A 15881-nucleotide genomic window follows, 5' to 3' on the forward strand; every position below is an offset into this window, starting at 1 on the left:
CCCATTGTGCTAGATACTGTACAAAAACTCATAGGAACACCATAGCCCTTGCCCTGAAGAGCTCTGAGTTCGGGAAAGTGCGCTTAAGCATTAATGGCCACCTAGTCCTTCAGGGGTGCCACTATGCTGCACACACTGGGGCCACTCAAAATGTCATGGTGGCATCAGTGACAGAACTCAGCACAGTCCCTTTCCACGTGGGCTAAAGGGGAATTTTTGTTAGTTGTACTGGTCCCATGACACACAGTTGAGCAGCTTTGATTACGTCCACTGGTGCCACATATGCATTAGCTAATTCATCATACTATTGCTGTACCCACTTTTCAGAGGGATAAATTAAGGAACAGAGAAGTTGAGAGATTTGCGCAAGGTTACAGAGCCAGTGGAAGCAGTGGTGGGTAGAAGTCAGGAGTCTGTCTCTCTCTTTTATCTAATCCTTGCACAACAATTCCTGCCATTTAATTTGGTCAGATTTCATACCTGTATTCCTAATATAGTATCCATAGTGGCAATCGTTTTACATACAGCTTTCATACTAAATAAGTTTTTACTGGAATTAGTTGGAAAAAAACATGACCATTTTGTCAAACTTTTTTTTTTCAGCCAGAAATCAAATTTTCAACAAAAAAATTAATCAAACTCCAAATTTGGAAAAATGTTACCAGCTCTCGTTATTATAATAGATCAGATACACATGCTTGTGTATTTCACCATCATATAGCAAGGAGCAATTATGTGGCAGTAAAATTTGTGGAGCTGTGTTTTACCACCATCACCATTCCTGCATCTCATCGATTCCACATAAACCCCAAACCCCCATTATTCCAGCGGAGGTTTGGAGTGTACAAGTAATCCAGAATTAAGCCCAGCAGAAGCCTTCCAACATTATGGCTACAGTGCACAGAATCTTGGAAGTCACAATGTGGTACGTGTTATCATGAAACAATGTATATGGATATACATCGGGGTCGGCAACCTTTCAGAAGTGGTGTGCCAAGTCTTCATTTATTCACTCTGATTTAAGGTTTCGCATGCTGGTAATACATTTTAACGTTTTTAGAAGGTCTTCTTCTGTAAGTCTATAATATAGAACTAAACTATTGTATGTAAAGTAAATAAGGTTTTTAAAATGTTTAAGAAGCTTCATTTAAAATTAAATTAAAATGCAGAGCCTCCCGGACCGGTGGCCAGGACCCAGGCAGTGTGAGTGCCACTGAAAATCAGCTCACGTGCCGCCTTTGGCACGTGTGCCATAGGTTGCCTACCCCTGATATAGATGAAACAGAGCTCTAATACCTTCTGATTAGGTGACAAGGCTGAAGAACTATACTCTAATATAAACACTTCTAGAGAAGCACTGACACTTCTCTGAGGTCAAGCGCTGACTTATTGCCACATGACTTGTTTTACACATACTGTTTTTAAAAGACCTTTCCTGAGTTCCTTCTTGCTAGTATTTCCTGTCCTGATCACACAGGTAATTATTTCTGTTTCCTGCGTGGTGCAAATTTAGAGCCAGATTTTCAAAAAGAGCTTAAGGATTTATTTTCAAGTGCTCAGCACTCACAAGTGGAGACAGATTTTCAAAAGATCTGCATTCCCATTTAGGCACCTAAATAATTGTGGGAGGTAAGGGTTTTTGAAAATCTGGGCCTTTGGATAGGACACCTTTCATTTAATCATCTGAAATTATTCTTGCAGAAGGCAAATGGGCACTGTTTCTTTTTTTCCCCGATGGTCCATAATATTATTAACTTCCTGTCCTAAACTGCTATATGGTTTTGCTGTGGTCAGGGCTGCCCGGGTGGGGGGGCAAGTGGGGCAATTTGCCCCAGGCCCCGGGGCACGAGAGTTTTTCGGGGGCCCTGGAACGGGTTCCTTCACTTGCTCCGGGTCTTCGGTGGCAATTCAGTGGCGGGGGGTCCTTCCGCCCCGGGACCCGCCGCCGAAGTGCCGGGTCTTCGACGGCAATTTGGCAGCAGGAAGACCCCAGGCCCCCTGAATCCTCTGGGCGGCCCTGGCTGTGGTCGGTTTAAAAGCCACTACATGCCACTCAGAGGTGGCTACATTTCAGTGATGGATGAAATTAAGCGTATGGCTATAAATTATATTGATGTAGACACTTTGGGGTCTTTCCAGATGGAAAGTATTAGGTGTAAGTGGTATTAAACAGTTATTATGTGCAGTGATTTTAAGGCACTGCCTTAAGTTGTTATATTCAATGGAAACTCAGCTTGTGGGAAGTATATTCCAAGCTTGCTGACCTAGGTAAGTCTCCACTTTGGACAAACCAATGTGGTTCATAACCACCAAAAGCTAAGTGAGACACTTCTAGATCCTGACACTGAGGGGTGCTGGAGCTATACATGTTTCAACCCTCAGATCGCGGGGCACAAAATAAACACATTAATTTATTTTCTTTTCCTTCCTATTTTTTATTTTTAAAAAATCTTTTCCAGGAATTCTCCCTTTGCGAGGAGCCTTTGACCTAACCTCCATTTCTTCTAACCCTGCCTGACATCTTCCTCATCATATGTCGACAGTGTGTGTCCTCAGTGAAAAGCAAATGAACATTGGCACTAATGAGACCCAAAGAAAAGTGACTTAGAGGAAGAAAGAAAGAAAGAGAAACCCCAACCATGCTGGCTGTTCCCAGCGATCTGTTGCTCCAGCAACTGAAAGTTAAACAATGATGTATAGAAGACAGAGCTACTTTAAACTCTGAGTCCAGTTGCCACAGCAACTGGAATTTTAAAAGTAAGTCAGTGAAAAGAGTTTTATTTCCTGTATAGAAAAAAAGACATGTTTTTTCTTCTGGATATTTCACTGGGGTGTTAGCCACTAATTTAGGCATTTTGCAGATATTATATATTCTATTGTAGAGAGCGGAAACTAGAGAATGTGTGTGATGGTGTTGTCATCTCTCAGTACAGACAAACAGCCAAACTGCTTTGCTCCTCACTTTACTGGAGGAAATGCCAGAGCAGAAAACACACTGCTTCCGTATGCCACATGGACACCAAATGTTTGCACACCCAACTCCTTTGCAGGATCATCTTCTCCCTTTCAGCCTCATGCCTTTCCCTCCTTCAGCTGTCCCTGCCTGGTTAGCCCCTCTCTTCTGCAAACTGCTGGCTGTGATGGTCATTTCACAGGCTTTGGATGGGACTGGTGCTGGAATCTGGGCTTCGGTCACCCATGAGTAAAGGCTGTTTATAGCCTCACTCCCACCCAGCACCCTTGTCCCAAATCTCATTGATAGCTCTTCTGTACTGGAGCTTCAGTTTGTGGCTGAGCTCCCATCTTCAGGGTGCTTGAAATCTGGGTCTGCATTTTGTGGCCAGGGCTATTTAACCTTAAATTAACAACTTTCCCTAAATCCTCAACTCTAATTAAACGGAACAAACTGCTGCCAACAATAGCGGCTGTAAGGCAAGAGCTAGGTGACTCCAAACAGCATGAGACGCCCGCATTTGGAAATGAGAGACAAAGGGAAAGTCTAGTGCTCTGATTGGCTTGACCCATGGCACTCTGATCTCACGGTGAAACATGTTGAGGGAGAGATTTAAAGGGACATGACCTTTTTTACAAAGCATTTGCCCATTTGGGAATGAAGAGAGGTAAATCACAGCATACTCGGAGCAGCCATCGGAGCTGAGATGATGCAGGATGAGCCTGGGAGGTGATGCAGTGCTTTCTCCAACACTGCCTTCTATGCATGGAGCACCCTTCCTGAATTAATCCACAGAACTACAGACCACCTAATGAGCCACTTCTTCCATGGTGCCTTCAAGGAACTAGGTGATTAAGTCTTTTATGTATTCATTCTTATCTATTTATCTAACAAAGCCAATTGCTTACTCCATCATACCATGCACCACCACCACCACCCCCAGTTTGCTTGGTAACCCCTAGTGATGTCATGTCTTGGAATTCGTTTGTAAGCCCCTGGGGACAGGGATCTGTATTGGAAGGTGCCTAGCAAACTTTTGGCCACCATTACAATGGTAACAATGCACTAAAGGAATAGAGAGCTGTACAGAGAGAGGCACTGCTATGCCCTAGAGCAGTGTTTCCCAAACTTGGGACGGCGCTTGTGTAGGGAAAGCCCCTGGCGGGCCGGGCCGGTTTGTTTACCTGCTGCATCCACAGGTTCAGCCAATCATGGCTCCCACTGGCTGCGGTTCGCTGCTCCAGGCCAATGGGAGCTGCGGGAAGCGGCGCGGGCCGAGGGACGTACTGGCCACTGCTTCCAGCAGCTCCCATTGGCCTGGAACAGTGAACCGCGGCCAGTGGGAGACGCGATCGGCCAGACCTGCGGACGCAGCAGGTAAACAAACTGGCCCGCCCTGCCAGGGGCTTTCCCTACACAAGCGGCATCCCAAGTTTGGGAAACACTGCTCTAGAGCCACTGTGTCTGGTTCAACATCCTGAAAAGCAATGCCAACTACATTAGCCCATACACCCCTCTGTCGTAGGTAGTTTTCAGCTCTTTAATTTTGCATATCTATTTTTCCATGGGTCTAGGAAATCAAAACATGCTCATTACTGGACATAGGGAGCTACACCAGACAATGCAGGAGCAAATGGTGAGAGACACCACAACACACAAGGAGGTGTGAGTAGATTCTCCTGCCCTTCAACAACGTTCCGAAGTATAAAGAAAAGCCACAATGCTTCCAACCACCCGAGGAGGCCAGTTCTCTCCATTCCAGAGGGAGTGAGCACACTTCAAACTTGGTTGCAGCCTGGCAGGGCAGTCCAGGGGCCAAACGTAGCAAACAGCACCCTGAAATGCACCATCAAACTGTGCACGCAAGACAAAGCTGAATAACCAGGAAAAACAAAAGGAGGGCATATGAGCAAACATGCGTCAGGGGTTAAAGCTTCTATACATTTATCTGTAAATTAAGTGCAGCCCTTGGTCTCTCAGCCTGTTGCCAGAGTTGCACCATCCTAGCCAAATCTAGGGAATTGCAAAGTTTGTACATGTGAGCATCACGACCAACGTCCTATAATAAGTAATAGTGAGAGGGTCTCTAATCAGCACCAATTAATAGAGCTACCCTGTGCGGGCAAGGCTTCCAGGGCAGCACTGCGCACTGTCGTAGTGGCTCCCCAGACTAGCCTCCCATTCGCTGAAGAATGTTGTTTCGAATGCAATTTAATGCAAGTGACAGTCAAGCCCTCTCTTCTGCAGTTTGATTGTAATGCTATATTTTTACGCAGTGCAAGATCAGAGGCTTGATGAAACCTCATGTTGCCAACATGAAAGGAGAAGGAAATGTAGCTAATCCCAGTGAAAATGAAGACCACTTAGTTCCCCCTGCTCCCACTAAAGAGAGAAACTACAAACGCCACTGTATTATATTTGACTGTCTCAGAACAGAAAACTCCTTGCTGTCCTCAGATAGTTAAAACATGCAGCTTTAGTGGACCGCATAAGGAATAGCAATTACACACACTTCACCTCTTGCCAGCTTGGGGTTTGTTTGTTTTTCTCCCCTAAATCTTTCAACTGTTTTTCCACGTTTGGGCGAAGATGATCCTGCCAACCTTGAGAGAAGGGAAGTGGGGGTGGGGGAGAGAGAGAAAGGGGAAGGAAGTTTGCAGTCTGCCCCCTATGTCATAAGAGAGAGAGAGGAATGCTCCTTGAGTGTCTGATCTGTATTTACTGGAGCCGTGTTAAAAGGAGCAGGTGTTGTACTGAATTAATTTGTCTGGGAGGGGACCGGTGCAGCCCCGCTGAGAAAAAGAGCTTTGTTCGCGGACACAAAGCCATCCCCTTCTCAGTGTTTCTCTTGGTGTCTTCTCATCCCTGCTCTCAACTTCTTCTAATTGCCCAGCTAACATCTCCCAGCAAGCGCCTTGGTTGGAGTGAAGCAGCACCTCTCACAACAGCTGTATCAAGGACACACATACCTCCCCCTCTCCCTCTCTTTTTCTTCCCCACAGGCCAAGGCTGCTCTTGATTACTCCAGTGGCACAGTTGCATCTGCGACGAAGCTTTAATGCTCTAGTTCCAAAGCACTCACCAACAGGGTTGGGGACAGAGAGTTGTGGGAAGGTGGCGTGTTCACGGAAGTGTCTGGCTTGAGGATCTGTGTAAATGTTGCTCTAAATATTCCTCTGTTGAGGCTGCAGACCCAAGAGCCACATCAAAGATGAGCCCTCCTCTGATGTTTGCTTTGAATGATGGGGGTGGGGGGGCAGCAGGCATCTCGGTCTGCCATTTCATTCATTTGTGCAGTACTGACATAGCTCTTGGCTGGGTCAGAATTGTACCTCGGTTAAAATCACGATCTGACAAGCAACATGCCAAGGACAAGTGACAACCAGAAACAATGTTTTTTATATATTAAACAGACGGATGGTCCTGTTGGAAGTTGCAAAAGGGGCAGTCTGGAAAATGTTTTCTATTCAGAACCAGAATCAATACAGGATAGGCATCGGTAGTGTCAGCTTCCCTTTCCTACCATCCACACACAGATCCCAGCTCCTGCCACTGTACCACAAGCCATGTCCACTGGCAATCCCATAGGAGAATGTTGTGAAACAGTGTCAACTAGCACCTAAGTTAATGCCGAATTGACTTAGCCAGGTTCACAAACCCTCGTTTGCTTTGTGCCCAATTTTTTTTCCCCCTCCAGAATGTTTAGTGAGGAGCTTTTATGCCTGCAAAGTTCATGGCCAAATACCTGCAGTGTGCACCCAGCTTCCCTCTGTACATTGTCACTGTGGGTTTGGGAGCAGAATGAGAAAGTAAGTGATTTTAAAAGTAAAGCTGATTTGTGGGTGCAGCACTCACACACTTTTAACCTTTGCTGTTGTCAGCTGCAGGATTGCAGCAGCATTTGGGGTTCTATTTATTTGCCTTCTGCTTTTTGATTCTTTCAGGTGCATTGCGGTCGCATTTTGAAGCTTTCTCCACAGCCACAAGGGCTCGAAACTTCATTTCTCTTTAAGAATGAAGGATGAAATCATCACATCTCCACTTGACTCCAGGAGCTGGGACTTTAAGGAAAACAATAATGATCACGAGACTCGTGACAAAATCATGAGAGTTGGCAACCCTGCGGCAGCACTGTAGGCCTCTCCACCACTTCTCCCATTCTTTGTGGCCTTTCTTCTTCTTAATGTCTGCTTCTTCCACTCTCCGACTGATGTCAATCAATCAGGAAACAGAAACAGTGCCATGTGATATCACTCTTGAATAGCACATTCTGAAGATCTACCACTGGTAGGAATACTTGCCTCTCATTGGCTGAAATGTGTTTGTAACAATCTGGAATGATAAGCACTTTGGTACGTGGTTCGTAAATGAATAATTTGATATGCTCAAATGACTCCCTCTAGCATTGCACCTACACTGAGGATTAGAGGGAAATCTGGAATAGTGATGTTGATGCAGCTCCACCAGTGGAAGCATTAATGTAGACTGGCCACTGGCTTTTTAATCACCATGTTTTCTGACCCTGCTCAGGGTAGTTCTGTACAACTCAGCCGTGCAAAGGCCTATTGTCAGCCTATACGAGTTTGTTGGTACCATTGCTACCACCAGCAGTGTTGCACTGGTGCTATAGCAACAGGAGGATAGTTTCCTAAAAATCTTAGTGTGGACAAAGCTTGAGAGCAACAGCAGAGTTCTGTGTCTATGCAGAATTTTATTGGGGAGGAGGGGAAATGAAGAAGACAAAAGATGAGAGAACACTGAAGAGAATTGTACCTTCGGGGTGCTCTTAAAATTCATTCCACTGTGACTTGAAAATGAATTCCACCTACCCTACATACGTACACACACTTTTAAAACATCCTGGAAGCAGAATTAAAGAGCACAGCAGAGAAAGGGCCCCTGAGTGGACAGCAGAGAGCAGCTGGAGAGGGATTCCTAGGGGATGGACAGAGAGGCAAATTGCAAATTCTGTTAATTATGTTGTTAAACTAAATAACAGAGTAGGATGCCCTGGGGGGGTGGAAAGCAGAACAACAGAAGAGGAACCCTCAGAGGATCCATTAATTATATACAATACAGCACAGGGACACTGTGAATAAGGTGCTGAGGGCACACAAACCACTTGTGCTTATGATGTCGTCATCAGAACATCCTCCCTGCCCTACCCACCCATGGCTTGTTTGTTGCATTTCCCAACTTGGGCTGGAATCTACAAGTGAAAACAAAGAAATAAACCTGTGCTTGGCAATGGATTGTGTTGCTAATTACACTGCAACTGTGTTTTTCACTTGGCACAGTGCACACAGGGACCTGGCCAACTGCGGAGCCCCGCTTGTCCTCCTCTCTTATTTTAGGAACTAATCAACGACCGCATGGTCACAATTGTGCTTTAGTTACAAGGCTAGGTGCAATCAGGTTATTGTTCCTAGTCAAAAGCTAACTCCCCTAAACTGTTAGGCAAGAGCTGGGAGACCAAGGAAGGCAGCTTGGACTTGAAAGGCCTGCATTGGGAGTGGTGTGGAGCCACACAGCCTCAATTAATGAGGCTCCCAGATTCCCAATGGGCCCATGCCAAGAGTGGCATCCCTTAGGAGAGCACAGCATGCACTCCTTAGTGTGTACAGCCATCTTGGCTGGCCAGTATGGCTCCACCTTCTCCTTCCTACTCTGCGGGAACTGGCACTCTAGAGAGCAGTAAAAGGGAGCACCCCTGGGGGTGTGTAAAGACCCTAAGCTATGTAGCAGTGTACGGTGGGCATCAAGAGAGAAGAGAAGAGTGCGGGACCTTGACCATGGGATTGTCTGACTCAGAAGCAATACTGCAACCAGATGAGCACATCCCAAGGCCCTACTGAGCGATGAGGGCTGCATTGCCTTCCCCGTGGAAACCAAGCTGAATCCCTAAAGAGGACCGCCAGATATATCCCTCACCTGCCCTTCTCTGGGAACTCCATTGCTGGAGGTGACCAAACACCTAGTCCCAGCTTCGTCTATATCACAGAAGGTTCTTGTCACCATATAAAGCTTTGTAGTGAGTTTAGGGCTGGATTGACTTCCAAAAGCCTTGTTTTACCACAGGGCTGGTACCACAAACCTGAATCCCAACTGAAAAGAATCATCTATAGGGTGAAATTGGTAGTTCCGCTTTCCATGGCCTCTTTACCAATCCAGGGGGCCAGATAGTGCTATTTGTGATGGCGGGTTTGGGTTATTTTTTTATGTCTCATTCATTCGGAATTCAAGTGAAACCACTAGCTCATTTTGCATAAGCCACCCAATAGCCATCAGACTGTGGCATCTTTTCCTTACTAGCAGGTAAGACGAGACTTAAAACTGGAACCCCACAAGTATAAGGCTCCATATCCTATTACCAAACCTAAAACCATCCAGCCTTCCTCTCCACAGAGGATCATCAAATTCCTCCAATTCCCTCTACCCCTTAATTCCCAGCTCAAATAATATGATTCTCTTTACATTGAATTTCTCATTGCAACATGCAAAACCATACGGCTCACAGGCAAGATTGGGGGAACTTCTTTGATATAAACCAGCCGTGCAAATGAAACCATGATCTTTGCAATAAATAGGCAAGTGTACAGTAGCATAGAAACTGCATCTGTCATAATGATTTATTTAAAATAAACGAATCCAGCTGTGGCAAAATAATGAGTTCTTTGCAAACACACACAAATTCTGGCTATTTCATTAAGAACATATTAAATATAGTCCCTTGACTCCAGTTCCTGATGATAATTAAATACACATAAATGTACTGCAGTGAATTTGCTCCCAGTAATTTGCACGGCAGAAAATAATTATTCTGACAATTAGCTATGGTGCAATGTTCTGCTTTTCAAATCACCCCAACAAATTTCTTTTGATGTTTCCGCATCACCCTTTAAGAGCTTAATTAATTGAGGCACCCTTCCTATTAATAACACGATGTGTCAGATTCACTGCGTCTTGGCCTGAGATGTTTGGTGCTGTGCTTCATTTACATATTTGAAACAATTTCCTCCGGACTGGTATGGGCTTGCACTATATAGCCCTTGATTCCTTTAAAGAGGCAGCTCCTTCACTGGAAATAGGTTTTCTATGTGTTATTTGTCAACTGCATGATAGACTAGGACCAGGGGCTCCAACAAAGAACATTGCTGGGCCCTGTATAGATACCGAATGAATAATGCTTTTCAGTATCACAAAGAGTTAATGACTTTCTTATCCCTCCTTCTTCCCCTGTTGCATGTGGGAACTTGGTAGTCAGTGCTTTTGACCAAGAGAAAAAGGCTCAGGCCTACTGTCACTTAGGAGCCTGCCTGACTCCATTCAAAGATTTACAGACTCCAAGTTTCATCAAGAGGTTCTTGGCTAGTGAGCAAGAGTGAAGGAAGGAAGTGGGCCAGAGAGCAACCTAAGAGAAAGCAAAGCCACAAAACAGCTTTGCGGGGCTGATTTTTGTTTAGCCAAAGGGCTGGGCCTTTTCTTCTCTTTCAACACATTTGTCTTTGAATACTGGCAGGAAAAACCCGTGAGAACACCCTCTCTCTCTCTCTCTCCTGAGGCCTGGTTACTGAGCAGCACTTGGCCATTCTACTAGCCACCCCATATATTTCAGCCCTGAATGGGCAGGAAGTTAAACCATGTCAAGTTGTTTTCTGAGCCCAATATCTTCTGCGTGGCTACAAGTGCTCCAGTGTCACTACTTAAGAGTTAAACTATTCACTAGGGCCAAGTGTGTTGATTCATCTATGAGAAAAACAAATAGTGGGTCCACAGGATTTGGTAAAGGAAATGAGAAGGCAGAGAGCTTCTGAATATGGAGGCATGGCAACCAGCAGATTCCAGGAGAGTCAAGGGAAATTTAAAGTAGCAAATATGTGAGCCTGAAAGCTAGATAGCTGTGTGAGAAGAGGAAACAATCTCTCTCTAATCTTCCCCCTGCTCCCTTTACTCACTTAGCACTTGGTTCCTCAAGTTCCTGCCAGTCCTGAGGCAGTAGCCTTCTCCTCTACAGGTTTCGGAGTAGCAGCCGTGTTAGTCTGTATCCGCAAAAAGAACAGAAGGACTTGTGGCACCTTAGAGACTAACACATTTATTTCAGCATAAGCTTTGTGGGCTACAGCCCACTTCTTCGGATGTTCACAGTGCCATCTGGAAGCACTGCCTGTAAGAATAAGGCCTTTTCCTGTAGCCATATTGTAAGGCCTAAATCCTAAGGCCTTTGTCTGCAGCCAGATTAGGAAAGCAGCAGCCATTAGCTAAGAAGCAGGAAGTCACATCCTCACATTCCATCTAAATGACATTCAAACAATGTAGTATCAGGCTGTTAAGAAGGAGACTCCATCCTAATAGCATCCACTATCAACAGATAAAGAAACAGATCTTAAGATGGTTAAAGAAAACGTGGTTTGATAGCATTCTGCCTGGCAAGAAATCACTTATCAATAGTTGTGGTTGTGAAATCCTCATTTCTCTGTTGTTTTCTATTTATGGTCCCCACCTCCCTATTGTTTGGCTGTATGATCTCTGTCTAGTTCTTTGATTGTTTCTGTCAGTTACATAACTCATTTTGATAGGTGTAAATTAATTAAGGTGATGGGGTAGGATTGGTTAGAGAATTTTGTTACACTAGGTTAGAATTGATAAAATTTTAGTATAATGATTGGTCACGGTACAGCTAAGCAGGACTCAAGTTTCATTATATGAATTGGAGTCCAAAAGGAAGTTCTTGAGGAACCAACTCCAAGACACAGCCCCAAGCTCAGAGCTGTCAGACCTCAACACCCTGCCAATGACACCGGGCAGAAGCTGGAGTCCCCCAGGTGGACCTGATCCTGACTGGCCATCAAGAAAAGTTCATCTGTCTTACTGAGAGCGGTGAGTGTTGTATGTGTAGTTTGTGCGTTCTGTTTTTGGTAATTGTCAATAAATAGAGGATAAGGATATTACTATGTAAGGCTCTTTCACTGGTAAAAGGTCCTGCAAACCTGCAGAAAATTACACCCAGAGCCCTAGGAATTGGGTACGGGTGGGTACTTAAATTGACAGGGTTATGCCTGAGCCTTAGGAACTGGGTAAAGGTGGGTGCCCCTAGAGTGTGCAAATGAATTTTGGGCGGGTAACAGGCCTGTATCACTCCATCTTTTTGTCTCTCTGTCTCACTCCAAATCTCAGCTAAAAGCATCTCTTCTCCCTCTTGGCTAAGTCTTTCAGTTCCTCGCTCCCTCTGCTATTATTTAGGGCTCGTCTAAACACAAACTTGCTCCCAAATTGCACCCAGAGGAAGGAGGATACAGTGGTTAGGATGCAAGCCGGAGACAGGATAACCATGATCAGTTCCCTCCTCTGCTACACACTTCCTGTGTGACTTTGGCAAGTTGTTTCATCTCTCTATGGCTCAGTTTCCCATCTGTAAAATGGGAATAACAGCACTGCCCTCCGTCACAGGGCATCGTAAGAATAAATACATTAAAGGTAGTAAGGTGCTCAGATACAACGGTAAGGCGGGGAGGGGAAGATACGTACCTAACATTGAAAAAAAAAAACTAAATTGACTGTAGAGTCATTTATTTTGGTGTAAATCTCTGTCCTAGTTCAGAATAATAATTTTGATTCAGTTAGTAAAAAAAAATGGACGTTAGCTAAATCCAAATAAGCACGTGCAGACACAGAACTAGTACTGAAATAACTCAAGGTGTGAATTAAGCCGATTTAGTTCTTTTAGCACAAGTCTCTGCATAGACGTGCTCTGAGAATTATTAACTTTTCTAACTGTACCGTTTAAGGCCCCAGTCCAGCAAAGTCCTATTAACATCAATGGGAGTACCCATGTGTCTAAAGTTAAGCGCATGTTTAAATAGTTTGCAGAATCAGGGCCTTAGTAAAGTGTTTCGGGAGACAGTGTGTCTGAAAGACATGCTACAAAATAAACACATATTATGTGTTCAGCAACTGGTCTTTGGGCAAAAGTTGCCCCAAGAAATTGCAGGCATTGGAAGCCAAGCTGCTAATGACCCAGTAAATAAGCTACTCTGGTTCCAGTGTCAGACACTATGATCTGACTGACTGGCCAAGATTCAGATCTCCTCTCAATGCCATTTCTTAGGAAAAAATAAGTCACTGGTTGTACTGCTGCTCCCGTGCCAGTGAGCTGCCAACACTCTTTTCCGACCCAATGTAATGAAACTCGGCACCACTAGCTGTGCAACCGAGCAGGGCAATTGTTTGAGAGTAGTGGCTAAAATACAACACCAGGCCCAAAAGAGCAGAGCTCTGCGGCTTCCTGAAACAAATTTTCTATCTGAGAAAGAACGCCTTGGGCCTAACCAGTAGTGCACCATTGCAAATTGCATCCCCTGACTGTACAGAACAATTTCCCCTGATTCTGGTACCCTTACTCACACAGAGTAGGGTTACTCTGAAAGTAGGCCTGTTACAACTAATGGGAGTCACACAGTGTAAGGGACGCAGGATGAGTGAGAGTACCAGGATGTGGCCCTAAAAGGCCAATGATATGCCAGAGCTTATTTCTGAGTGCACAAGCCAAGACTTACACGTCATTAATGATTTGGGTAGCCAACTTGAGACACTTTAAGGGGGCCTGATGTTTCTGAGGGAAGGTGCTCAGCATTTTCTGCAAAACAGGCCCCTTTAAGATGGCTCGAGTTGGGCACCCAAAATCATAGTCACTTGTGAAAATCTTGGCCATCATGGCTACTGCATTGGCTGATACAATCCCTGTTCTCTGGGACACTTGGGGTGAAATCCTGACTCTACTGAAGTCAATGGCAAAAGTCCCATTGACTTCAATGGTCTCAGGATTTTAAGCTTGAGAATACAAAGGTTAATACACAAAACCAGATTTTTCACTTATTAATATGTCTACATGCTATGTTCCAGGCAACTCTGTATTGCATCTCCCCTCCAGCTACATCATAACCATCTGGAAGGTCAGGCACATTGGAGAGTCGGGTCCATGGGCACCCAACCAACGCACACTGTGGGTATAACCCTACTCATGGTTGCTCGGGTGTGAAAGGGAAGGGAAAGAATTTGACACAGAGGATTAAAATAAAAAAAAGTTTCCAGTCCAGATCATGATCATGAAGACGGTTTCTCTTTTTTTTTCTCAGGGCTAGCTGCCTACATTTTTTTCCCCATTCTTTCTTCTTTTGGCCTGGGATTTGGCTGCCTGCAGCTCCTTTTGCTGGTTGCCTAGCAGGGCTAATAATCACGGCAGTCTGTGGTAACACCATGGATGCTTCTTGGAAGCTGCATGCTATTTCCTACCCAGCTGTCTTTTATTTTGGTGACGGCTATCATAGCCAGACAATAATGCTTTATTTCAATTGCACTTGTCTTCAGCTAATCTAGCGCCAACCATGCTGCCATGCTACTCCAAGTCCCAAATGAATCTAGCTGTATCTGGAGTAATTCAGAACAAATTAAGAGGGTTAATTCAGTTTCTCTTTCCATTCTGCTGGCCTGAAGAGTTATTTCACAAAATATGCATGTATAGGCCATGCCATTCTGTGTAAGTGCCCTGTCACAGGCAGTCACAGATGAAACAATTTGCAATGCATCATCTCCTCCAAAATGCACTGGCTCCAGCCAAGGACTAAATTGGAAACCTTAACAATACAGAGCTCTTACAGCTCAAGATGTACCTTGTGGAATAAGCCTCTTAGAAGGCAGCAAGATCCAGCAGATAAGGCTGCTCGACTAGGACTTAGAAGAGACCTAAGTTCTAGTCTTGGTTCTACTGCTGAATATCCTAGGGCAAGTCTTTGCATCTCAGTTCCCCATCTGTGAAATAGAAATAATATTTACTCCCTTTGTCTAGCTATTTGAGATCTGAAGGTGAGAACTGGGAATTATTATGGCCTCTCTCTTTAATACGACTAATTTTAGTGCTTGTAGATGTGAGGGGATGATGAGGGTACTAGACAGAAACAGGAAAATGCTTTGAGAGCTTCCCCCACTAAACACAAGCACAGCCAATGCACACAACCTCAGATAAGTCTCCCACTTGGAAACCTCTTCTGAGCAGAAAACACCAAATGTTCCCAAATGCCTGGTGACTGCATGGTGCACAGAGCCAAAAGTTCAGTACAGATTAGGTCGGGCCCATCTAACTCATTTTACGCATTCTCTTTCTTTACCAGAATTTGATCTCAGATTCCCAGAGACAAAAAAGCAGAACATTGCCTTACTGGTGCAACCTATCCATCTCAGACAAGGACTTTCTAACTCAGTGGTCCCCAACGTGGTGCCCGCGGGCGCCATGGCACCCGCTGGGGCATTTATGTGTGCCCGCCTAGTGCCCAGCAGGGAAGAGAAGCTGGGATCCCACGCCTGCTGGGGACCGAGTACTCCAGGGCTGGAGGTGCCAGCTTTCTCTGTCCCTGGCAGGCGCGGGGATGCAGCTTCTCTCCGGCTTCTCCGGGGCTGCAGGCACTGGTGTTCTTGCTCCCTGGCAGGTGCCGGGCCCGTCTCTCCGGTTTCGAAGCCGGAGAGAAGACGCAGCCCCACCCCTGCCGGGGACAGAGAACTCCAGGGCTGCGGGCGCCGGTGTTCTCAGTCCCTGGCAGGCGTGGGGCCGTGGCTTAAGCTGGAGAGAAGCCGCGGCCCCGCGCTTGCCGGGGACAGAGAACTCCGGGGCTGCAGGCTTCATTCTGTGTTAAAGTAAGAATAATAAATATATTTGGACCAGCAGTTCAACAATGTTTTGCTTTTTTAAAATAAATCAGATGAAAACAGTTTATGATATTTATTTTGTAAAAACTCCTTCATTTTTCTTACAGGTAGATAAAGAGCAAATTCACATGGTAAGGTGAAAGAGTAATTGCCGAATAATTTAATTTAATACCTTTTACATGTAAAATTTCCCTTTTTATCTTAGCGATTCATATATTATGTAATATTAAAT

General features: G+C 45.0%; 1 long non-coding RNA gene across 1 annotated transcript; it reads left to right on the top strand.

The window, feature by feature from the left end:
* The first annotated feature begins 664 nt into the window (after window positions 1-664).
* LOC120373682 lies at window positions 665-8216 on the top strand. The gene is made up of 3 exons (XR_005585649.1): window positions 665-925; window positions 2460-2757; window positions 6898-8216. It is a non-coding gene; the product is annotated as an uncharacterized LOC120373682 (long non-coding RNA).
* The last annotated feature ends 7665 nt before the right edge of the window (window positions 8217-15881 follow it).

This window comes from Mauremys reevesii, linkage group 10 (genome assembly GCF_016161935.1).
Source record: "Mauremys reevesii isolate NIE-2019 linkage group 10, ASM1616193v1, whole genome shotgun sequence".
Lineage (NCBI taxonomy): Eukaryota > Metazoa > Chordata > Testudines > Geoemydidae > Mauremys > Mauremys reevesii.